This window comes from Rutidosis leptorrhynchoides, chromosome 2 (genome assembly GCF_046630445.1).
Source record: "Rutidosis leptorrhynchoides isolate AG116_Rl617_1_P2 chromosome 2, CSIRO_AGI_Rlap_v1, whole genome shotgun sequence".
Taxonomy (NCBI): domain Eukaryota; kingdom Viridiplantae; phylum Streptophyta; class Magnoliopsida; order Asterales; family Asteraceae; genus Rutidosis; species Rutidosis leptorrhynchoides.
In genome coordinates this window covers 197498988-197509572 of record NC_092334.1, presented here as the reverse complement: position 1 = coordinate 197509572, position 10585 = coordinate 197498988, and positions in this window count along the sequence as shown.

The window sequence follows — 10585 nt, the reverse complement described above, 5'->3', positions numbered from 1 at the left end:
TTGTAATCGAACAAATATATATATTTAGTGATTTTTAATTGTTACTTTAAATCATGTATTTCATTAATAACTTAATTAAATGTATTTATTTTATATATTTTAAATAATTAAAGATATAAATATAAATATAGTTTTGTTAGGTATATTTTTAAATGACTAATTTTCATTATAATAGTGATAATAGTATTAGTAGTACTTTTGATATTAATAATAATATGTTTTTTATAATAATGATACTAGTAACAATAAAAATGATAATAATAATAATAATAATAGTAATAGTAATATTCATAAAATTAATAATAATATTAATAAAATTAATAATAATGATAATAAAAAAATGATAGTTTTAATGATACTATTAATAATGATAATGTTTAATAACAACAAAGAAAATAATAATACTTTTAATAATAATAATGATAATTTCTATAATAATGTTAATTCTAGTAATGATAATAATAATATTGATAACAATGATGTTTATAACCTTAATATTCATAATGATAGCTTTTATAATAGTAGTAATAATAATAATAATAATAATAATAATAATAATAATAATAATAATATTAATAATAATAATAATAATAATAATAATAATAATAATAATAATAATAATAATAATAATAATGATAATGATAATACTAATTATAATGATAATAATTTTAATATTAATACTAATACTATCATTTAATAATAATAATAATAATAATAATAATAATAATAATAATAATAATAATAATAATAATAATAATAATAATAATAATAATAATAATAATAATAATAATAATAGTTATATGATAATATTGAAAATAATGATTCTAGTAACCTTAATAATGATAATAATGACAATAATGATAATAAGTAATAAATAAACTACCTCAAAGAAGTAGCACTTAAAAAAATGCCCAAGTCCGGGTTTGATCTCGTGACGTCCCGCTAACCCAACAACAAACCCACCCATTCCTCCATTCCATTTTCCTGAGTTAATTCGCCATTTAATTATATATAACCCGTATTTTCAGTTTTCCTAAAACCCACATACCACATCTTTGGCCTAATATCGAATTGAATCATGGCCCAACACAAATGCACATGAATCGGCCCAACAACGGCTTGATCCAAAACGTTTATGGGAATCGATTTGGTAATAGTAGAAACAGAATTAATACATGGTGAATATAAGGAAAAAAAATGAAGGAGAAGGTAACATATCTGTTTGCTGGTGACGTGGTGAAACAACAACAAAAAAATAAAAATGGCAGACCACCTTTTAAAATTGCAGTCCCACTTCATCATTAAAAAAAATGCGTGCATATATAAAGGTTTGATTTAATTGCAAATGGTTTCTTTGAGTGGTGGTTGTCGGCCAAGAAAAATAAAACATTAGGAACCTTCCACGAATTTAATTAAATTAACCTCTTTTCTTATTTTTGAAATCAAGTGGGGTTATTGATTGATAATTGTCGGTAAAAGAAAGGAAGCACTCAAGTCAATATCCTAATCCATAGTGGTGGTTTAGTTGGCTTATAATAGTTTTTAAATAAAAAAAAAATTCCATAAGTGTATCTATAACGCAGTGGACACTTATTTGGTGTTGAAAATTGATTGAAACAAAAAGACATGAAATAGAAGAAATGGCGATTGTGGTGGCAAGTTGGTGATTATTTCTTGATGATAAATGGGTGGCGGTTTTAATAGGTTCAAGGTGGTTTTCTCGGTCCTAACATAAATAGAGACAGGAGGTGATTTGCAGGAGATGTAAAGGGTGGTTCGAATAGAAGAAAAAGAAGCAGTGAGCAAAACAGGTTTATGATGCGGTTACCGTTAAAAATGATGATGGTATTGGGCTGACCGAAACAGTAGCAAGAGAAAGAAAGGTGGTGTTTTTATTTGTTATAATAATGAACGATGAAGGTTGAAGATGGTGATTGAATATGGTTACTTATTGTTGTGGTGGTGACGGGTGAAGATCGAACAAAACAGAAGGTGAAAGGAGATAGCAGTTGGAAAACACGATTGTTGTTGTGGTAGTTTGAGGCGGTTTCACGATGGAAAAAGTTTGATGTTGGTAGCCGTAAGAGGAGGAGAAAGAAACACGGTGATGTATGTTTGATGGTTCGATAGAATAAGGAAAACATGAAGGGGTTTGTGAACTTTTGAGCAAGAAACAAATTGATGGGTGTTCATGGTAGTTTATGGGGTCTATTCGATGATGTGATCAATGGTGGGTTGAGAATGTTTTTCAAATATACAAGATCACAACAAGTAGTCGTCTGGTATCTTTCAAATTTTCTGTTAATTCCATCGTATAACAGCTATAATGGTTTAAGTGATAATGAAAATAGATAATTGGATGACTTATTGAATATCTTGATTGTCTTATAGCAATTACACTCGACCAGAAGAATCAGCAGGTACAGAAAATAGATAAAGAAAATAAAAAGTTGAATGAGACTTCTAACAGATTCAGATACAATTAAAACTTGGGATTTGATTTGTACAAACTTTGGATCTTGACTGTGAATTAAAGTTGACATCTTACTCATTTAGCTAAACAAATTGAACATCAAGATTGAGACATCAAACAGAATACACAAATATATGTATTTATATATGCAGTATATATGTACCTTCATGTATATACGGAGTATTCCTGTATTTATATATATGTTATATTAAATTCTATAACATAAATTGCTGATTATATATTTATTAATTCTATCTATTAATATTATTAATTTTTAATAAGAAAACTAATAATGATAAAATTAATAATAATTATAATAACACTAATTGTATTAATATTAATTTTATCAAAATTCATACTAATAATAATAAAAGTAATGGTAATAATAATATTATTAATGATACTATTAATAACACTACTAAATATTGTTAATGATAATAATAACAATAATATAATAACTTATATATCAAATTTCATTTTATATAATACTAATAATACAAATATTAATATTAATATTAATATTATCATTAATAATAATGAGGAATATTCATTTGAGTCCATAAATTAAGTTGAGATTCAAGGGACCAATGAGAGCGCGACATGTGTCGCGAAAATCACATGTGATTGAAAAAAAAATTCAAAGATTTTTTTTTGAAAATTTTTTTTTTAATTTTTTTAAAAATTAAATTTTTTTTTTACCATCACATATGATTTACCTGCACAATCACATGTGATTGAATTGTACAATCACATGTGATTGGATTTGCCATGCATAATCACATATGATTGGGTTTACAATCACATGTGATTGACATGCATAATCACATGTGATTTTTAAAAAAAAATTTCGAAAGAAAAAATTTCGAAAAAAGAATTCGAAAAAAATTTAGAAAAAAAAATTTCAAATTTTTTTTTTTTCGAATTTGTTTTTTCAAATTACATGTGATTTTCGCGCCACATGTCGCGTTCTCATTGGTCCCTTTGTTTTCAAGCAAATTTATGAATGCAAGTGATTACAACTCTAATAATAATATAGAAAGAAATGACCATAATATTAATATAACATTTATATTTTAACTTATAAATGCATATAATATACTAATCTTATATTTTACTAATTACATATTTGAATAACTATATGCATTACAATGTATATATAATTTTAATTATACATAATAATCATATATTTATATATGTAGATTTATTTTAAATTACACCTAATTATTTTGTATCTTATTTTACATAATGAATTTTAATGTTTACATTATATTTTCTATGTTCAGATTATTACATATATATATATATATATATATATATATATATATATATATATATATATATATATATATATATATATATATATATATATATATATATATATATATATATATATATATATATATATACATAGATTGATCTGAATAACAATTTATCTTGTATATCATTTTACGTATTTGATTCTAATGATTCGATAACATTTTATTATTTCCAAAACTTACATTTATTTTTATATATATTTATTTATTACAGTAATTGTTCGTGAATCGTCGGAAAAAATCAAAGGTTAAATAAATTCATGTAAACAGTTCAAAGATTTTAAGACTCAACATTACAGACTTTTGCTTATCGTGTCGGAATCATATAAGATTAAGTTTAAATTTGGTCGGAAATTTCCGGGTCGTCACAGAAATAACCCATTTGAGATGTATGAAATAGAGCAATACATCAACACATCATGTCAATCAATATCAACAAAAATATCAACTACAATATAACATTCCGTAAGAACAATACCTATGTCCCATTCACCCACAAACAACGCACATTACACTACATCAAACACTTGTTGCACCACAACAAACACCAATTGTACCGCAAAAAACCCTAATATCGAACCTGCATATTTTATACGTGCAGGATTTTGATATGCAACACTATAGGGAAGTAAATATATATAATGAGAAAAGATATGATTCCCCATTTGAGCTGGTTGTCGAAGATCGGGGAAGGAAAACAATGAAAGAGATGATGACAATGAAGGCTATGAACCTATACAGAAAGACATATTCTGAAATATGTCACCCTTTCTAGGAGAAAACGTGTCTGAAAATAAGTCAGTTTCAAAAAGCAGTTATCAAATATCTAAATTTTTTTATAGCTTGGTGATTTTAGCATAGATCCGGCGATGATACTGTCCAACCGAATCCGCTCTTCTACGAAGATAACCGAATCTGTATCTTATCTTATTTGTGTTTGTGTGTTATTGTGCCTGAATTTGCGCAAATTACAAGGATTTGGGGAAACAATCACCGAATCTAAGGATACTTTTTTCACATTTAGTGAACATCACCGAATCTAACACTGTTACCGGATCTCCAATCACCGAATCTAACACTGTTACCGGATCTCCAATCGTCGTATCTGTTGGTATCACCGGATACTGACATCACCTAACCACATGATCTAGTGTCATTGAATCTCAGTCAACTGAATATCTGATAACAGAATATCTTAGTAACTGAATCTTAACTAATGACACTGTCAAGTCAAGAAGCACGTATTCTAGGGTAAGACAGAAGGACACATGTTCTATTTGAAGGCCACATTCACCAGTGGGAACAAAGGATCGCTCAATTTATTGAAGACAAAGGAGAAAAAGTTCAGTACATCTGTGCCTCACTCAAAGAGGGTCCAAAAGAGTTTAGGCATCACGAAACAGAAGAAATACTAAAAGCTTATCAGCTACATGCAGAGGATCAGAAAAGAGCTCAAGGTGAATTGGATGTAATGAACATCATAATGCAATCTATTCCTCATGATCCATTCAAGGTTGTTGACAATAAAAAATCAGCTAAAGTTATCTTTGATGAGATCAAGAAGCAACATGAGGGCTATAATATGTCTGAGATCACCAGGATGAACAATGCTTTAGCTCTCTATGAAGACTTCATGTAACAACCCGAGTTTTTCCGTTAAAACTTCCGTTAAATACTAGCCGATTGTTAGTTAAATCATACGATTTTCCAGCACCGAATTTTTTTTAGATACATTTAAGAAAACTTAACGGTGATTACTTGAATTCTATGTATTTAGCTAAATGAATTCATACTAGTCCTTAGAGGATAACTAGAATTAATATGATTAATATATTAAATGAATAACTATTTCGGATGATGAAATACAAAGAAAACAGAACGGTTATAATAACTGCAAAAGATGTCTTTCGAGATTGCGAATCACACAGTTAATACATAAATAATTATTTTAATAATTATTTGCTTCAGAAAAATAATATTTTTTATTTTATTATTGGGTTAATTATTAAATAAAATAAAATGTGTAGATTTCGTTTTAACATACGATTAATGTATATGGAATTCGGTACGGTTAACGGTTTAGAGAAACGAGACCAAACGACCACCTAGTTAACTTAAATGAGCCCAGGAACCCCCTATATGGCCATTCAGCCAAATCCATGCCCCATCCCCCTTGTTTTGTTATTATGGGCCATTAGTGATTAATTTTGGTCTATGGTTAATTAGTATTTGGCCCTTAACCTAACTTAAGTAAGCTGCTTATTCTCTAACACTCCCAGTTACTTTTCTTGGCCGTGAATCTGCTCCCTCTCCCTCTCAAACTCGTCGACCACCACCACCATCAGAACTTGATAATTTTCATGTGTTTGTTTGAGAAGAATTGATCCCCGCGTGATTACCTACGTATTGATACAACTAATTGTTTGGCGATTTAATTTCTCAAACCCTAACTATTAAAATTCAGTTTGCTTTAAATACATAGTGTATAGTGGTCGTTGCTCGTGTTCATGATATTGTGTATGTGTAATTTTGCTTAATTTGTTCGTATATGCAATTTAACGAAAATTTGTATTTGAAACAGGCCATAACTGAATTTTTAACATATATTTTGTAAATTATTATTACATATTTGGAAATCTATGCAAAAATTATTAAGTTTACGTTCAAGAATAACATGTTTTTGATAAACGGTTTGCTCGTTATGCTTGATTAAAGTTTTTGGTTTGTTTGATGTGTATAACAGATTTCTGGATTATTTGACTTGTGTTGTGAAATGTGAAATTATCATAAACATATATCTTATGAAGAACTATGCAATTTTCACCAAGATATTTCCTAAATCGGATATGTGAATCACTTGTTATGCTTATGTGAATGTTTGTAACGATTGTTGTCGAATGTTACTTAAAACAGGTTCAATTGGTAATTTAAAATGACTTCTGGAATATAAGCACTTGAAATCTGAATATTTCATGTTTAGTACATAACTTTTCATGTAGGATATGTGTCGTTTAAGTTCATACTTTTTGAGATAATCATATTCGAAAACGGACACTCGAACTTGGACCAAATTTGTTCCGAGTCCACAGAAAATGGCATAAAGTGAATTTTATGTTGAATTAAGACTTTCATTATGTAAAATGAATAATTATTTAGAATAAACTTATGTGACAACCTGTATATATCTAGGTTGTGTTACACGATTGTAACCATCCATTTTACTTGTTGCGTTTGTATACATTACTGAGCATTCAAAGTGAGTCTACAGTCCCATTTCCACTTTTACTTTTGAGATGAGATAACATGCTACTTTCAAACTATTTTACAAGTTAGACATGTGTACCAAATCAATATGAATTCTGTTCAGAAAGCCCTTAGCTTGAATGTGATAGTTACTTTTGTAAGCGCGAATTATAGGGACAGATCTGTTAGGTTTGACAGCTTCACCACTACATACTGTGGTGCTTATTACTTCGTAAACTATACATATAAACAAGTGTATACTAATATAGGGTAAAAAAAATCGCGTAGTTCTAAACTACTCGTGGCATTAAGCTTTTGTATTCAAGTGCTCATAAGAATGTATATACTTTTACAATGTTTTGTACGAAATCTCGTAGTCTAATACTGATAACTGAATACTTAAACCTGTAGATTCACCAAAATTCGCTGACTCGTTGTGCATGTTTTACATCAGGTCCATAGACGTTTAGCTTCCACTTTACTAGAAGGTGCATGGAAAATAATTGCTGGAGTCCAACATGCTTTCTCAAAGACATTATTTTATATTCGCATTTAAACTTTCATTTATGAACTACTGTTGGTTGTTCACAATTGTCATTTTTAGTATTTATTACTGTTAAAGACTTTCTTTTAAATTCAAACTTTTTATTAAATTAAATGCGAATACTTTTGGAAAACGTCTCATTTAGAGTACGTAACTGTTATTGTAGGACCCGATGATTAACGCACCGTCAAATGGAATTTGTGTTATAGTTGGTATCAGAGCTAATGATTATAGGGAACTAGGATGAATTAGTGTGTCTAACTGTAGGGCGTATCAGTGGGTCAGTCTATAACTGCATACTTGGTTGATCATTATACGTAATGCTTATACTGTTTGCTTGATACTTTATATATATATATATATATATACACACACACACACATTAGAATTATGAGCCCGTGTATTGCACGATAGCTCTAAATCAGATTAATTTAGTCTTCTCGTCTATATTCCGAACCAATGTGTATGGTAATTATCCGATGATTATGCATATGCGTAGCTGTCGGTCCAGCGAAAATTATAGGAAAACAGGTCGATATTCTGTTGTAAATCTAGAATTTATATTGTATCCGTATAATCTGTAATTACTCCTATATATTAATGATATATTCTATCTCACTAAATGTGTGAATATTTATTTTCTTATAACCTCCATAAAAACGAATAATGCACCAGCTTGAGTTAAGTTACGTGAGCTCTTAGGAAAGTAAAGAACATCACCCAGATCTTTCATAGCAGCTGAGACATTCTCCATGCACCCACAATTGATAAGGATTCATGGAACTTCCAACTAAACCGCTCTTGAGTATCGCCTACATCTATCATTCATCGGACATACCTTTACAAACTCAGAAACCCCATTGCCGTATAAAGGACCTTGACAAAAATTTTGCTAATTTTTCATGTCCTTACACCTCATCATACAACCATACTTTCCCCATAGACAATATTTATCGATGTTGACCTTACAATCAAAGAGCCAATTAACCAATTTTTGTTTTGAAAAGGTAAACTTATCATTAATTAAAACAGTTCGGTTCATTCCCCCACTTATTTCTTGGTTAAGCTGAGGCTTAGTATACTTCTTTGTTCCTTCATAACTGTTATTATTCCCATTGTGACCAAATTGATTCGATCTTCATTTATGATTAATTCTTGGGTGACTCCTCTCAAACTTTTCCATGCCCATTCTCCAAATATTAACTACTTCTACGAAATTTCTATTCATACAATGACATGACCAAATCTGACAGTTTTGATTATGCAGTGTCGTTAGGTCGCAAACATTGGAATTACGTATCAGAAGAGAGACAATGGTTTTTCTTTTATATTTAGCTTTCCAGGGTAGAAGGTTTAAGTTAACATAGGGTTTATGTTTTTGAATGGTTTAACGAATTGAAAATCAAGTGGATAACTGTCTTTGGTTAAATTACCTGGATAGAAGATAGTATTTGGTTTTAAGCTAATAATCCTAATTGCGGAAAGGTAAAATCAATGGGGGAATATCCGAAGTATGCATATCATGGAAATGTTAACCAATATATCAGTTTGGGCTAGGGAAAGGTAATTATGTTCATGTTAAAGCTATGATTAGAATAGTGTAGATATGGTTCGATGAGCCAATTACACAGACTTACTTATCTCTAGACTTTCGAAGTTCTCGTTGAGTAGTGAGAAGCATGCCATTTGGTTGTATAATTGAAGGGTATCTAAACCTCGGAGGTTATCTTTAGTAAAGTACTTGGTTTATTAGTGAGTTGAGTTCTAATCCTAACCCTCGTTATCAGTTTAAGGAACTGAATAACAACGCGTCGTGTTGAGTGAACACTGATCACAAACGGAAGGAGTCCGTCGGGTTAAGTTGACAAAACATTAATGTAAACTAATCCATTCCATAATACTAATGAGATCATACTAATCTAAACATTATACAGCATTACAGTTGATATACTGGAAGTAAAACAGATAGAAATCTAATAGATACCTAAAATAGTTGATATGACTTAACCCTAAGACAACAATCAAACAAGAACATGCAATAGGAGTGGTTCACATAGTTAAGGCACTACTAGATCTTAATGGATCCTAAGAGGTCTCCCTAGAATAATTAATAGGCATACTAGGTCATTCATGTATCAATTCCTAAGTTCCGTGTCCTAAAAGCACATTAGATGCCTCTCAGGAACACCGGCCATACCGAGTTCATAGAATCTTCAGGTACAGTATAACCAGGGGTCTTAGTCCTATAAAGTAGCTAAGTTCACATAGGTGGATAAGTCCTGATCATAACCTAGGTTGGTTAATCCTTAAGATGCTAGCATATAAACCTATCGGGGTTACAAATTCAGTATAACATCAGTAATCGTACTAATTTAACATAACTATGCTAACCCAAACTTCAATCGTGGCAACATACAGATTAATTAAGCTAACACGGTAATATCAAATACAATACATTTTTAGTTAATAAGACAAGCGTTTCAGATAAAAACCTTAAAAGTCCAAAGAAATCTGCCCGAGATCGCAGTGACTCGTCGGGATATCCTCCTGAAAATAAAAGCTAAACTAGCTACTACTAAAAACTAACTAATGATATTTAAATCTAAATTGAGTAGAAAATTGAGTGTGTGTTGAAAATAAGCCCAAAAGTCCCTATTTATAGAAAATCATTGGATGGGAAGGCAAGCCGGCGCCACATGCCGGTGTGGGTGGCCGGTGCCTGGCAAGCCGGTTGCCTATCCCGTTCCTTGTGCCCGGTGTTGGGTGATTTGGCAGGCCGGCGCCACATTGGCAAGCCGGTGTGGCAGGCCGGTGCCTGGGCTTGTTTGCTATTTTGCTTGGATCGTCTTGCTCGTTCTCGGGATCGTAACTTGGTTTCCGGGGTCGTAACTTGTCTTTCACCGTTTTCGCAGTAGAATCTTCGTTTTAGCTCCGTTTTACGTGATTCTTTTTGCATCGCCTTTATAATTACTTAATCTACAAAAACAATTGGCAAAGAGATTATTTTGA